The sequence below is a fragment of the Silene latifolia genome, chromosome 11 (genome assembly GCF_048544455.1).
Source record: "Silene latifolia isolate original U9 population chromosome 11, ASM4854445v1, whole genome shotgun sequence".
Classification (NCBI taxonomy): domain Eukaryota; kingdom Viridiplantae; phylum Streptophyta; class Magnoliopsida; order Caryophyllales; family Caryophyllaceae; genus Silene; species Silene latifolia.
In genome coordinates, this window is record NC_133536.1 from 205,031,880 (window position 1) to 205,048,602 (window position 16,723).

General features: G+C 37.2%; 1 long non-coding RNA gene across 1 annotated transcript; it reads right to left on the reverse strand.

Annotated features, from left to right (window-relative positions):
• Positions 1-6,493: 6,493 nt before the first annotated feature.
• Positions 6,494-9,201, reverse strand: LOC141615375 (uncharacterized). Its single transcript, XR_012529825.1, has 5 exons — positions 8,922-9,201; positions 8,694-8,760; positions 7,824-7,872; positions 7,007-7,051; positions 6,494-6,801 (listed from the first exon to the last, which is right to left on the reverse strand). It is a non-coding gene; the product is annotated as an uncharacterized LOC141615375 (long non-coding RNA).
• Between the last annotated feature and the right edge of the window lie 7,522 nt (positions 9,202-16,723).

Here is a 16,723-nt window from a genome sequence, read left to right on the forward strand (position 1 = left end):
ACTTTAATGCTTGTGGTCCACAATTCATTATTTAACTCCTAATTATTCATCTCTCTCCTATCACCAAACTCCACTCAGCTTTTTTCTCTTATTTTATTCATCTCCTTAATACTCGTGCCCACAAATAATGAGAAGAAAATAGTCGATTGAAGCGAGTATTATTTTAGAAAAAAAAAAGTATTGTAAAAATAAGGTACACATTTTGTCAGCTAATAGAATTCCTTTTTGTGCACACAAATATTAAGAACCAAGAGAATATGTAGAGGAAAAAGAAAGTTAAAGGATTAAATAAAACACTTTCCTTTAAAAAAAAAAAGAATTGAAATCGATCTCAGGGATGAAATATTTGTCGGTAAAAAGTCATCACCCGTATAAATTATTAAATTGAATGGAAGAAATAACACAGTTCCGTTCTTTTCGACCGAAACACTTCGAACAAAAGTGTATAGGGAATGATTGAATTTAAATGAACTGTAAAATATGAAATAGTCGAAACTAAAGTGAATCGAATCAAACTGAACTGAACAGAACAGAACAACTGAAATTAGTGCAAAAGAACAATAGGCCAAGTAGTTGAGCATCTATACCCATTATACAAACAAATTGGGCCTTGAAATAGCCCAAATATAAATAAATATCCAGGCGGAGCAAGACCACAAGCTAGAGCCTTTGTTTTAAAGATTTTAAAGACAAGTATGATCATTAGATGCTCACATCGGAATGATCGACAGTCAACACATTACGCATGTCTATAATTAAACCCGGTAACTCTTTAAGGAATTGTATCCATCAGGAAGATCGACATGTTAGAAGAGGTATACAGTGGTGTGTTTCATAGGCGAGATGTATACTATGTACACAGTACACCCTAACTCCTCACGCAATGAAATTAGATACTCCGTACCAATTACTGTTTGCCATACAATCCCTTTTAAGTGCTTAATCCAAGCTTCCGAAATCTCTATTAATATCCTTATAAATTAGGTAGTAGCCGAACTCTAAAAAAAATAAAGTTAGTTATTATGTCGATAGATGACAAGCTAAGGTTATGTTTTTTGGGAATTAATTTTTTCGAATTCAGCTTCTATAAGCTGAACTTTTCTAAATTGAACTAATAGGAGCTGGCAGAATTAATAGGAGCTGAACTAAACTTATAAAAGATGAACTGATCTGAACTGAACTCATAGGAGCTAACTCAACTTAGGAGCTAAACTTATAGAAAAATAGCTATAAACTAAACTGAACTTTTCTGAACTAGATTTATAAGAAAGCTGATTTGAATTTATAGAGGTTAAATAAATGAAGTTAAAAAAAGTGACTTTAAGTATATATAAAAAAAAGGGCCTAACTAAGCTAACCGACATCTCATAAGACTATTACCTCCAACCAAGCATAAGTTGGAATTGCGGCTCAGTAACTCATATCAAGAATACGCTGAAGCAACTACTTTCGAAGTTGTAGATAAACTCTGGATTTTCGAATTGAGAGAAATTAAAAATTCTCATTATTTCTCAAATTCATGGACCCAATTCAATTCAGTGGGATCTTTCATTCACATTTTTTTCCACCAAGAACGGTTTATAAAACTCTTTGACCCCCGAATTTGGAGTATCCTACTTTCACCCAATTCACGGGGTTCAACAAGCAATCAATATTTCACGATCAAGGGTGTAATACTCTTTGTAGTAGTGTTCCTTCTATATCGTATTCCAATGTATCATTTCTGGGTCCAATGGAATTCATAGGTATAGGAAGAAGCCCTATCAAATAGAGATTTTTTCTTTCGACCATATTTTGATTGTTAATAAATGTAGAAATGGACGTATTAGTTCACGTAAAAGTGCACGTAAAATACCTAAAGGCATTATCCATGTTCAAGCAAGTTTCAACAATACGATTGAATCATTATATTTGTACGGGGTCGGGTTGTTTTCTGGGCTTCGCGGGTACTTGTGGCTTTAAAGGTACAAAAAGGGGGACGCCATTTGCGGCTCAAACCGCGACAGGAAATGCTATTCGTGCGGTGGTGGAACAGGGCATGCAACGAGCAGAAGTCATGATAAAGGGTCCCGGTCTCGGAAGAGATGCAGCATTACGAGCTATTCGTCGAAGCGGTATATTATTAAGTTTCGTGCGGGACGTAACTCCTATGCCACATAATGGCTGTAGGCCTCCTAAAAAAAGACGTGTGTAAAAAAAGCATTGAAGAAATTTCAAAAGAAATAAACGATTCAAAGATATTTATAATATTCCTATGGTTCGAGAGAAAATAAGAGTGTCGACTCGAACACTGCAGTGGAAGTGTGTTGAATCAAGAAGAAATAGTAAATGTCTTTATTATGGGCGCTTTATTCTTTCTCCACTTCTGAAAGGGCAAGCTGACACAATCGGCATTGCAATGCGAAGGGCTTTACTTGGAGAAATGGAAGGAACATTTATTACACGCAAGAAAAGCACTTTGAATTGTTGATTAATAAGACTATTACACGCAAGAAAAGCTAACCGACATCTCATAAGACTATTACACGCAAGAAATGGTTTATCAAGAATACGCAAGAAAAGCACTTTGAATTGTTGATTAATCGCCAGAGGTGGGTTTGAACCAATAGTTCATTATCAAATGGATCTTTCCATTCTAATACTCTATCCAAGAGTTATCAGTATTTATCAAATCTGTTCCTTAATAATGGAACACTATTGGATCAAATAAAAAGGAATATTGCAGAATTGGCAATTGGCACATACAAATAAATTTACGGAATTACTTTTTCACATACGGACTTTACTCTTTCACATACATTTTTTCATAAACTTTCCATATCATACCCTTTTGTTAAACCTAAACAAATTAAGTTTTACATGTACCTTTCCCCTAAAATCGATTCTAATTGTTCTAAAAACTTAAATTATGGATTTAATTCTCCAATTTTGTGAAGTAATTTTGTTGATTAGCACTTATTAATATATTTTGTTGAAATTGCTAGGGTTTATCAATTGTAATTCTCCAAACTTGCTATTGCGACTTGCGAGTATTGTTAGATACAACTGTACAACATGATTAAAAATACTTAATTGGCATTATTTTAGTTTCAAAGTGTCGACTTGCTGCAATTATTTTTGTCCCTAAATATCACACTTGATTGGCACGAAAATGCGTTAAAATGGTGGTGGTAGGGCTGTTTGTTGGTTTCAAGTACCAAACACTCCATAACTTGCAGAAAACGAGCATGGCCGTCGGAGCACGGGTCGTCAAAGTAAGAGTAAGGTTGGACGGAGGGGTTTGTCGGAGGGAGATGACAAGAAAAGAGAGTTGGAAAAAATCAATTGAGGGAGGGAGAGAATGACAAGGGTATAATTGTAAAATACATATGCGAAAGAGTAAAGTTCGTATGTGAAAAAGCACAACCCATAAATTTAATAGTATCAAGTTGTAAACAAGAAAAGTTTGTTTGATGTCTATTGTCTTTCCGATTTGGGTATAGTCCTTAACTACCATAGAGATATTATTCTTATGGATCTGCCCAATGTAGTTAAGGTAGTTTAGAGGCCGACTTGGATGATGAATTTGCATGACACACAAACTATACTCTATATTGATACTATTTGACTTATGTATTAACCATAGTTCAAGAATATTCATGTCTCATATTATTTTAGTTTTTGATACGATTAGGATAATATCTATACTAAATCAGCCTATTTTTCATATTAGATGTCGGCTAAATTGGTTGATGCACGAAAGTGTGAAAAGTCGAATTTTGGAATAACCAATAATAATTCGGCCTGAATAACCCAATCCGTACTCCGACCCGATGCCTGAACTGAGGATCCGAGTTTGATCTAAACCCGAATTGGCCCGACCCTATATGACTGATCCAAATATTTATTGTTGGAAACTGACCGTTATCCCTAAATAACATGATAATAACCTATCCGAGGATAACCTCCTCCGACCCAAATTTTGTTAAAAAACAGACCCAACCCAAATCAAACATAGTTGACCCACTACTTTCAACATAATTTATAATGGGAAAAACCCAGGGTCGGCCCCTAATTTATGTTTTCCCGCAATCATAAAGACTTAGGCCTTGTTTGGTTGCCACTCAAAATATGGGGGAATTGAAAAATCCCATGAATTGGTAAAAATATTGTTGTTTGGTTGCCTAAATTCCCATGATTTTTTTTTTCCTAGGAGTTGTCAACTCCTCCATAATGGGGGAGTTTAATTACCTAGCCCCCTCTAGGTAGTTGGAAACTCCTGTGTCCATTTAATTCCGCCATGTCAACCAAACGAGTTTTAAGCAATTCACATGAATTCTTCAATTCACGTGTTTTTAAAACTAACGGGAGATTAATTCCACCATGACAACCAAACGACACCATAGTATACATGTAAACTTGAAGTCGAGCCTTCAATACACTTGTCACAGATAAGCTCGAACTCGGACTCAGACTCATGGTCTCATAATTTTTTTAATTTTTTTTTTTTTTTTTTTTTTTTTTTTTTTTTTTTTTTTGAAAATGCGTCGCTCCTTCAACCTGTCACTTTCAATTATTCACTAATCATACATTTAGCTATCTTGACAATCAATTTTGATGGGTCAAAGTGTTAAACAAAGAGCTATGTGTATCATTTTGGTGGTTCAAGTGGGTTTAAAGATAATGTTAGTCAAAGTTCCAAAGATGAGGTTGGAGAATTCAGCCCGCAATATTAACAGTGGAAGAAAGATGTTATCTGAGAATGCCTTTTCATCGTACTCAATGCCTACCTCAAATATGCTACCTCTATTTCAGGTCTAGTAGTTTATACTAATGTTGTCAGCGATCCTACGACGATTTGAATCGTTTTCCACTTTTTGGATCGTAGGATCGTCTACAATGTATCGTACCAAAAAAAAAAAATTACTACAATGTTTTAGCTTAAATATAAAACGAGTTAATAATTGAGGTAAAAGGACGATGCCTTGAGACGAATACTCCGTATAATGCCTGTCTTACATATGCAAGTGAGATTATGTTTGACCATGTTCATTTTAATGCATATTATCGTCTTAAGAGAGATTACTGGTTAAACATAGTAACTTCAGTTACATATGAGGTCAACATAAATATTCACTCCAATTCACTATATTCTTCCATGTTTCCTAAAACGGATTATTCAAATTTTTTCTCTTTTCTATTTTTGGTAACTTTTACTCTTATTTTATTCATCCCTCTCTCCTATTACCAAATCCCACCCAACTCTTTTAATCCTATTTTATTCCTTACTTTAATGTTTGTGGTCACCAATTCATTATTTAACTCCTAATTATTCATCAATCTCTCCTATCACTAAACCTCACCGACTTTATTACTCTTTTTTTATTCATCTCCTTAATACCCGTGCCCACAAACAATGGGAAAAAAAATAGCGGATTGAAGGGAGTACTCCGTATTATTTTAGAAAAAAAAAAGTATTGTAAAAATAAGGTACATATTTTGTCAGCTAATAGAATTCCTTTTTGTACACACAAATATTAAGAACCAAGAGAATATGTAGAGGAAAAAGAAAGTTAAAACGATTAACTAAAAATTTTCTTTACATCAACAACATCAACATTACCCTAGTGTTTTAATGGCTACCGCAAATTGGGGGGGGGGGGGGTCGGATGTACGCAGCCTTACCCTTGTGTTAGAAACACAAAGAGGTTGTTTCCGAATGACCCAAGATAAAAATTGCGTCGAAAACTGCATCGAAAGAATGCTACTTCACAAGAGAAAGAAGCAGAGTCACTTTAGTGAGTCATTTTACTTTACTCCATCATAATCCAGAACCAAAGAGTAATGAGTCTTTGACCCCATTGGAAATATGAAAAAAAAAAAAAAAAAAAAGAATATTTATCGATCTCAGGGATGAAAAAAAAGAAAGAATTGAAATCGAACTCGGGATGAAATATTTGTCGGTAAAAAGTCATCACCCGTATAAATTATTAAATTGAATGGAAGAAATAACACGGTTCCGTTCTTTTCGACCGAAACACTTCGAACAAAAGCGTATAGGGAATGATTGAATTTAAATGAACTGTAAAAAAATGAAATAGCCGAAACTAAAGTGAATCGAATCAAACTGAAATGAACCGAACCGAACTGAAATCAGTACAAAAGAACAACAGGCCAAGTAGTTGAGCATCTATATCCATTATACAAACAAATTGGGCCATGAAATAGCCCAAATATAAATAAATATCCAGGCGGAGCAAGGCCACAAGCTAGAGCCTTTGTTTTAAAGATTTTAAAGACAAGTCAAGTATGGATATCATTACATGCTCACATTAGAAGAAAGATAACTCAACCCGATAAGGGCGATAAGCCGATAACTCTTTTAAGGAAATGTATCCATCGGAATGATCGATAGTCGACACATTTGACATGCCTATAATTAAACCCGGTAACTCTTCCGGAAATGTATCCATCAGGAAGATCGACATGTCCAATGTTAGACATGCCTTAATCGGAAAACTAACTCCACAATGCACATTAAGATTTAAATCCAATGTTACATAGGCGAGGTACACGGTGTGTAGAAGTTACAGATGAAGACATAGATCAAGCTCATAATAAAAATCAGTATAATTACAGTCATCACATTTGTTCAGATTAGTAGAAAAATGTAAGAAGCGAGATTGCGACAAAAAAAAAAAAAAAAAAAAAATTCCACCCAACCCAAAATACTAACCAAACAACGGAAATTGTATACCACCTTTTGGGACCAAACGGCTCACTGCTGAGTCCAAAGCATCCACATTCCTTTTCAGCAAATTTCTGCTTCACAATTAAGGAATGCAATGGGCGAGAGCAGAACGGAACCTAAATTTGAATTATTGAAGATGTGGTTTATAAGGGCATCATGAATACATCAGTGGCGTAAACTGATAACTTTTGACATGAACCGATGTAGGAATCAGTACCGATTGGGTTACAGAATTGCAAGATGAATTAAATCGAATGAAGAGATTATAAAGGATACAAATTTGCCGCTAAGGTGTCCAAGTCTTTCATTTCTTCATTTAACCTGTAAGACAAAGATGCCAAAATCAGGAAAAAAAGGCATGAAGTGCAATTTTTCCAATTGTTCCCGAGAGCTTGGCCGCTATGGCCAGATCCCATGTCCAGCACTGAAAACAGAAATTTCGGCTAGACCGGGAAGAAATAGGATGACATATAGCTGAAGGACATATTGTTTAATGGTTCCTGAAGTACTCAGAAGAGATACACATGACAATAGTCACCATTTAACACAGGACGAAGCTATTAATTCACTAGGTCTGATAAACTCATCCGACCCAAATGGACCTAACTCGAATCTAAAAGAGCAGAAGTAGACCTGAAGTGTAATTGATTCAATTTGAGACAATTCAGTCAGAAAATCACCTAAAATTACTATTTTAAAACAAGTACTTTAGTAATTATGACCTGAAATGACCAAATTGATCCAAACCATAATCCACTTTCTCGGAACAACACAACTAAAACTGATCCGTACCCAAATGACACGATAACAGTGACTACAGTCTACAGACGAGATCATTGAAACTGTCATTATACCAACTAGATGCTATCACAGTATCTGCTTCACACCAAACTAGTCTGTATGCCAATCCAGTCAGACGAGTTAGTGACAGCGTCACCTTTCCTTAGATTTCCATTCTTACACCCTTCTATATTTGCACGAAGGAAAGTAACCTAAAAGTTGCAGTTTTGAAGCGAAATGGTTTTCAAAGTGTTCTACTTTCACCATACAAAAATGATACTTTGTGATAACTTAGAGAGACAAGTATTGATACCTAATACATGAATGTATAAAACGATTCCCTCTTGTAGCAGCATCAGTAGCTGCAAAGTTTAAACAAAGACATGTTTTAGCTACAATTAATCACCGGACAACTACAAATGAATTACAATTAACTGATTAAGTATAATATACCCAAAGCGTCTTGCTTGTGACGGGCTAATCCCGTCACAAGCTGAAGACATCTCACAAAAAGAGAGAGGGGACAAGGTGGGGCACCCCCCATGTGCTTCCCCACTCACCTCTCATGGGTATTTTGTGAGAGAAAATGGTCGCCGTCTTCAATGAGATTTTGTGTAATATACCACACGCCCTAAACAAATGTTAGCTAGCTTAACTAGTAAAGTTAGCGAACATATGGCATGATGGCGTGAAATGACCTGAATCCGAAATCCATCAACATCAAAATGAAGCTAATGGAAAATGGATTATTCCACCATATTCTCATGGCTCTCAAAATGAACAACTACCTCATTCATTTGATCTTCTAGTATAATTGTCGAGGCGTCGAGCTAAGACATGGTAGAATGCTAAACAATGCTGATCAAGTGAATTATGAATAACTAAAATTCAGAAGTTCATAAATTAATTTTTTTTTTTGGTCTAAACCATCCGGTAATCCGAACCACAGACCGACTAATCCGGATTTCGGGGCATGTCCAAGGATTACGGTATTTAAACTCCTCCCAATCGCAGTTGTGTGAGATCGATCCGCAGACCTCCCTACCAAGCGCAGCCCCATGCTACCACTGCGCCAACCAACGATTGGTAGTTCATAAATTAATCAGAAGACAAACTTGCATAAGGGTCAACTAAAATTGTGTAAAAATACCATTAAATTTAAATTTAAAATTAATGAAGGTACCAGATTGTTAAAGCTGGCCAACAGCATCACTGAAGCATTCTAAATGATCCACAGAAGTGCATGTAGCCTACCCAACAAATTCAACAAACCCAACAAACAAAATTGATTAAATAACGCAAAATTCGAGGGGTGGTACTCGTGACCTGGGTTCGAAACCCGCCAACATCAAATATGCCATTGTTGCTCACTTTAAGCCAAAAAAAAAAAAACAGAAAAGGAAAAGTGTACCTGGGAGAGGGATACTCGAAGAGAAGTATAAAGGGAACTCCAGCACTTAGCAATGGCGATGGAGTCTTTCTCTACAACTTCAAGGGCTTTTAAGATGTCTTCTTGGTTTAAAGTCTTCGATTCTTCAATCGGTTTTTCCTCCATTAATGCGCTTGATCAGTTGATCTTCACTATTTTTTCTTCTTCTTTATTTATGTTTTTTTTTTTTCCTTTGAATTGGCGCATAATCTTTTCATCGTCGAGAAGGGGTCAATTGGTCGGGTTTGGGTCATGTCACTTTCAGTTTGCAAGAATTCGGATTGAATTTGGCCGGGTTTGGTCATCTCTGCTTTTGATCGTATCCGGGTGGGTTTCTAAACCTGTTATTAATAATCAAGTTATGTAAGGATAATAGTTAGGACTTAGAATGCTATAATAAACATTTGGGTTGGGTTGGGTTGGACTGTGTGACAGTGTCGGATCAATCCGGCTTTCAACTCAGATTTAGGTCCTTTGTTTTTGTTACGGGTCGGGTACAAATCGGGTTTTGTCCGGCCGGATATTTCCCTTTTTTGTGTGTTCGTTTCAATTGCATACGATTTAACCTTTTAACGGTAACTTTTACCCAATTTAAATACATTAGTTAATTTTTTTTTCTAGAGATGTAAAAAAGAGTTTCTTTATATTACTTGCACGCCTCTCTAAACCATACTACATGTTACATTAGTAAAACATAAAATTACAATATCCCTAAATTAAATTACGAAATGTGAAATACTCCGATGGAATTTAGCTACGTATTGGTGAAACCCAATAAATTGGGGACGAGGTTCTTCATATGCGGGTTGTGGCATCTGCGAGATATTATTTAGGCTCTATTTGGTAAAATTAGTTGAAATAGTAGCTGAAAACCTAGGTTGCACGGACACTTCACTTAATCAGCCGTCCCGTGTCCGACACCGTGTCGGACACCGACACTCCTCGGACACACGCCTAAACGTGTCAGACACCTATAAAGCCGTGTCTAACTTCCTACTTTTATTTGGGCACGTGTCCGATGTGTGTCCATGGTATTTGAGCAAGTGTCCAACGCGTGTCCTTGGTTTTTTGACATTATTTGGGGTGAATGATGTTCTTTAGACGAAAAATAAGATGTCGAAAGAGATTGATTAGAATATAGGTTTGGTTGAAAGTGAAAATGAGTTATAATCAAGGCCAAATTTTACCTTTACATATTTAAATTTAATATCAAATACTTTTACAAAAATAAAATTAAACGCTTATAACTAAACTATATATATTTTGTTAAATTTAAATAACGTGTCCCGTGTCCTAAATTTCATGGGATGCCGTGTCACGTGTCCGTGTCGTGTCCGTGTCCCGTGTCCGTGTCCGTTTTGGTGCTACCTAGCTGAAAACTGAAAAAGTAACTGAAAACTGAAAAGTTAACTGAAACTTGAAAAGTAACTGGAAATTAGGAGCCGATAAGGTGACTGATTATAAAAAAAATGTTTGACAAATTAGCTGAAAAAGTAGTTGATTTTTAGTGAAATGACGTAAAATGATAATAATTTGATATTACATATTAAAGGGGTAAAACAGATAAATGAGAGCAATAACAATAGAAGAACTCTATATAAAGTTCTTCTCATACTCCCTTCATCCCGGTCAATTGTTGTCCTTTGGTTTTGGCACAAAGACCAAGGAAAAAAGAAGAGACCAATTACTACATGACAAGTGGAACAAATTGAGTATGAATGATCAAATTATTCATCAAGTTTATTCTTAAAATAGAAGGACAACAATTGACTGAGACACCCCAATATGGAAAAAGACAATAAATGATCGGGTCAGAGGGAGTATTTGTCTATTTCCAATATTTAAGAACTTTAATCCACACTAGAAAAACTTTTTTTTTCTTGGAAAGAGAGAAAGTTTAAAGACACTTCACATTTTCTATGTCATGGTCATTGGTCATCACATTTCCTTAGCAACCTAGTTCTTATTTTAGAACTCAATTCTTAAAATTAAGAATCAACTTTATGATTTAATAGATCAACTCTTTATATAAAAGTTCTTGGTGACAATCTCAAGAATAAGAACTACTATTGCTAATGCTTTAAAATCACTTAAGGTACCTAAATTCTCAAATGCCACCTCCATTCCGATCATTTATCTTTTATATTGCTATCAAAGATACCATTACAATCTAGCAATATACAACTATTATAAACAAATAATGTCAACGTATTACAATTATTGTTCATAATCAAATAGGAATACTATTTGATGACATAACTATATACTAATAGAGTTTATTCCTTGAGATTCAATCGTGTACAGCCATGATATTATATACATGAGATATTGCTTAGAATATTTAAGTCAATCCCTCTAATTAAGCCTTGAATAAGGGAGTCAATGTACCTAATTTAGTCAATACAAATCATACATAATATACAAAATATTCTATGTATGTAGACATATTCTAATACACCCCCTCAGATGAAGCGGGGGAAGGACGGATGCTGAGACTGGACCGAAAGTCGTCGAACAAAAATTTAGGTAAACCTTTTGTAAAGGGTGTTGCTCATTCATGAACATGATTTACTCAATTATGGATATAAGTGACCATTATACCCTTGTCATTTTCACACACCCATTTTCCATTTTGTATAATTCTCTCAAATTATAATTTAACTCCGTCAAACCACCAGACTCCCCCACCGCCACCTCCCCCGGATCGACTAATATACTATCAGATTCTTGCTCCGGACCACCCCTCTCACCGGACCAGCCGTACCGGAACCCTAATTATTGCTCAACAAGTGCCGACTTCTCTGAACTATGCGGTTAAATCACTATACTTGATGTCAAATTACATACATGTCGGCTGTCCATATGCAACTTTTAGGTCATAGTGATACAACTCAAGGGGAGTGGAAGTGACATGGCGCAAGAACTCCAATAATGTCGCATGTTCATTTCTATGTTCTTAGAAAATTAGATTTAAGAGAAGAACATTCTCTCAAGTTTAATTTTCATTAAACAATTATTTCTTCAAACCCTAATTCATTAGTCTAAATTAATTCAATCTTTCTAAATTGATAATTTGATATAACATAGTAAAGTAAATGAATTAGAAATAATACTTGATCTGAGATGAGAACTACATCCATAGTTAATTAATTTCACGGATTAGATTAATTTTGTGAGGAAGAGCATTAGAGAGTGTTTTTTTTTAAAAGGGTAAGGTATGGAAACATAATGAAAAAAAGTCCATAAAAGAGTAATATGTGTCCATGAAAGAGCAACTACTTTTGTAAATATGTCCGCGAACTGATAACGCGAAGGAACATGACGGACTTGAACTTGACCAAGAGCGACCTTTTCCCGTACAAAATGTATATCTAACTCGATATGTTTTGTGCGTTGGTGGTTGACGGGGTTACCAGAGAGATAAATTGCAGAAATATTGTCACAGTAAACTATTGTTGCTTTTCGTATAGGGCAGTGGAGCTCGAGCAATAAGTTTCGCAACCAGCAAGATTCGGCCACTACATTGGTGACGCCACGGTATTCGGCTTCCGCGCTAGACCGGGATATCGTAGCTTGACGTTTGGAAGACTAGGAAACTAAGTTGTCACCGAGGTAAACACAATAACCGGAGGCAGATCGTCGGGTGTCGGGACAGCCACCCCAATCGGCGTCAGTATAGGCAGTGAGTGAGGAGACCGATGAAGTGGTAATATGTAGCCCATGAGACAAAGTACCTTGGAGATACCTAATGATTCGTTTAAGAGCATGAAAATGAGCTTCACGCGGGTCATGCATGTACAAGCATATTTGTTGGACCGCATATGAGATATCGAGACGGGTGAATGTCAAATACTGAAGTGCTCCCGCAAGGCTTCGGTATAAAGACGGGTCGGATACGGGCAGATCGGAGTTAGCACTCAGTTTCGACTTAGTATTAACCGGAGTTTGAGCTGGTTTACAGGATGACATGTTGGCTCGGGCAATGATCTCTGTTGCATATTTTGTTTGATGAAGGAAAAGGCCAGTGGAATGCCGTTGGGCAGTGATGCCGAGGAAGAATTTTAAAGAAAAAAGATCGGTCATTGCAAATTCAGAGCGGAGGTGTGTCATAATTTGTACCCGAAGTGCTTTAGTTGAAGTAGCAAGGATGATATCATCGACATAGAGTAAGAGATAGGCCATATTATCACCATCGCGATAAATAAACAGAGAGTTGTCACACTTACTATGAATGAACCCAATGGTAGAGACATAATTAGCAAACCGTTGATACCAGGTTCGCGATGCTTGTTTGAGACCGTAAAAGGACTTTTTAAGAAGACACACATAGTCCGGATAGGTACGATCTCGAAACTCGAGTGGTTGATGCACATAAACGGTCTCCGCAAGATGACCATGGAAAAAAGCATTTTTGACATCAATTTGATGGATGGGCCAATTTTGAGAGACCGCTAAGCTAAGAACGGTGCAGATGGTAGCGGGTTTAACTACGGGGCTGAAGGTTTCATCACCATCGACACCCACCTATTGAGACCTGCTATTGACAACAAGACGAGCTTTATATCACTCCAAATCACCATTAGCTTTAAATTTATGTTTAAACAACCATAGACAATGCGTTATGTTGACGTCCGGAGGACGAGGAACAAGGACCCAAGTCTTATTCTTAATGAGTGCGTCGAATTCATCTTTCATGGCACGGTTCCAATTGGGGTCATTAAGGGCAGTCTTGGGACACTTGGGGATACGGGATAGAGACGTCGTGGTACATAGGTCGAACACGGGTTTGGGTTTAAAGATCTGATGTTGGGCACGAGTGGTCATCTGAGGGGAGAGTTGTGGTTGTGTGACTTGTGGGGAGCTGATGTTGTTGTCGTGGGGCTGGGACGCAGGGGGAACTGACTTCGGGAGATGAGGCAGGGGAGTGTACCGTGGAGGAGGAGACTGGGGAGTTGGGTGCACCAGGCTCAGCCGTGGTGGGGGTTTGTTGATGTAGGTGATGCGACATATAAGGGGAAGAGTTAGAGGTTAAAAAATTGTAGGAGTTGGCTGGTGTTGGATGGGTAGAAGCAAATGGGAAAATGGACTCATCAAATGTCACATGTCGAGCAATGATAATTTTCCGATTGGTCAAGTCGAGGCACTTATAACCGCGATGGGTAGACGGGTAGCCGAGGAAGAAACAAGGTGTGGCACGGGGTGCAAGTTTGTGTTTGGTGGTGGGTGGTGTGTGAGGATAACATAGGCACCCGAAAGTGCGAAGATTATCATAAGCAGGGACCCGGTGATATAGACTCGAGGTGGGGGAGTTGTTGTGATTGGCCTTGCTAGGTAGGATATTGTGAAGATAGGTGGCCATACCAAGAGCATGATGCCACATAGACGGAGGCATATGAGCATGAATAAGAAAGATACGGACGGTGTTGTTTATAGTTCGTATTTTACGCTCGGCCTTACTGTTTTGAGGTGAAGTATGGGGGCAGGAAAAACGAAACAGCATACCTTGACTAGCAAAAAAATTGTAAAGAGGAGAATTATCGAATTCACGGCCGTTATCATATTGAAGGGTCTTAATAAAACAATTAAATTGACTGTGTATCATTTTATGAAAGCTAGTGAATATGTTATAAACTTGGGATTTATTTGTGAGTGGGAAGGTCCGTATGAAATTGGTTAAATCGTCAAACAAAAGAATGTAATACCGGTGACCCATGGTACTCACAACTGGTGAAGTCCACAAATCAGTATGCACAATATCAAAAGCATTCATAGTATTAGATAAAGAGGCACTGAAAGGAAGTTTAATGTGCTTCCCCAATTGACAAGAGTGATAAATTGACAAAGTTTTTAACTAACGATAAACAATGTTTTTATTACGACAAAGGGAATTAAAAACAACAGTGCCGGGATGGCCTAGACGGCCGTGCCAAGTTGAAGATGAGAGGTTAGGAAGGATGTGAGGGGCAGTTTTGGGAGCAGGTGAAGACTCGTGGCGAGGGTAAAGGTCACCCGTGCTATGGGGACGGGAGAGTACTAACATCGTAACCAACAATGGGAATCGTGTTGCCATTTTCGACTACTATGTGACGATTACCACTCAAAGAAGAATAAGAAGAAAGAGTACCAGCATTTGAGGTCATGTGGGACGAGGCTCCGGTGTCGTCCATATAGTAGTTGTCGTCGGGTTGCTAGAGTGTGAGAGTTTGCATAGCTGCTGCAATATCAGTCGGGACAAAAGCTCCTGGAGGCGTCCTGATGCTGTGTGGTTGGGTGATGAAGGCTTGTTGAGGGCGAGGACTGAGTATACCTTTGGAGTTTCTTTGAGGAGACCAACCAGTAGTGGGTTAGAGGCAGGGAGGCGACACCCAACCTTGATGTTGCTACGATTGCCAAGGTAAGATAACAAGTTGACCAAATTGAGGATGAAATATCAAATTGCTCATTAAGTTCATTTTTAAAATAAAAAGGACAACCATTAACTGAGAACCCCAAATGGAATAGGACAACAAATGACCAGGATGGAGGGAGTAGCTAATTTAGGAAAAAAAAAATTCAAAATATAAAAAATTTGTCTTAAACACGCGTAAATAACGCGTCAAAAAAATTTTAGTGCCCCCCCGACACTAAATTCCTAGGTCCGCCACTGGATAAAATGTTGCTATTTTTTAAGAGAATGTAACCATTTAATTTGCAAAATGTTATCACTAGAGGTGTCACTTTTTACCTTGAAAATGATTATGAAAATAATGGTAACATGTTATCAGAAAATAACAACATTTTATTGTAAAATGACAACATATTGAGTGATATTGCCCATTTTATTTCAGACGGAAAACAGCAATCTGAAGCAAGACGCGCTGGTTTTCCTTAGAGCATCCGCAAAGGTGAGGCTCTCCATATTTTCTCTTTCCTTTTCTTATTCGTCCACCTCATTTTCCACTAACTTTTCCATTTACCCTCCCCATTTCATAACTACATCTATGCAACAATGAGGTTCCCCAATTCACACACAAAAATTTGGGAACCTCCCCAAAAAGAACACAAATGCCTTACTTTTCTTTTGGGGACCTTCCCTAAAAACAGTGGAGCCCCAAATATTGGGGAGGTTGGTGCAACAATGAGGAGCCCCATATGAGGAAAGAGAGTGTATATGGGGAGCTTGATTTCCACCTTTGCGGATGCTCTTAGGCTACATACTACAGTAGCTTCATATCTCCAAGACTCCAACATTTTTCAGGGTCGGATTTATTTTGTAATCTGTACGTGCAGTGCACCCGATTTCTCGACAATATCTTAGATGAATGGTTTGATAATATCAGGAAACCAACAAATGTTGCATGACTTGTGATTATGTGAAAATTCAATTGGTTAGTAAATACTAATGTCCTTAAAACATATTTTTTTCCAATGCAACAAATTTGTTAAATTTCAGAGGCATAAAAGTAACGTCACTTTGGTATGCAGTCTTTGTACTGATCCACTTCCTGGAATAACTATCGAATGGACTTTGTCTCGCCGTCTCGGTGCAATTAATAATTCCAATTTGTTCAAATTTTGATGGCCACTACATGTAAACAAATTATGTTCAACTCCCAACTATTCGTGCTGTTAGTTTTTAAGTGATGTTCAATAGCGAAGAATATTGAATTGATCAAACAAATCTAAAGTAATGATAATGGATTAAACCCTCAACCTAAAATTTGGCAAAATTTTAGATATATCACTATCTATGATCTATGATATATGATATCTCATATCTATATATAACTCATATAACACATACC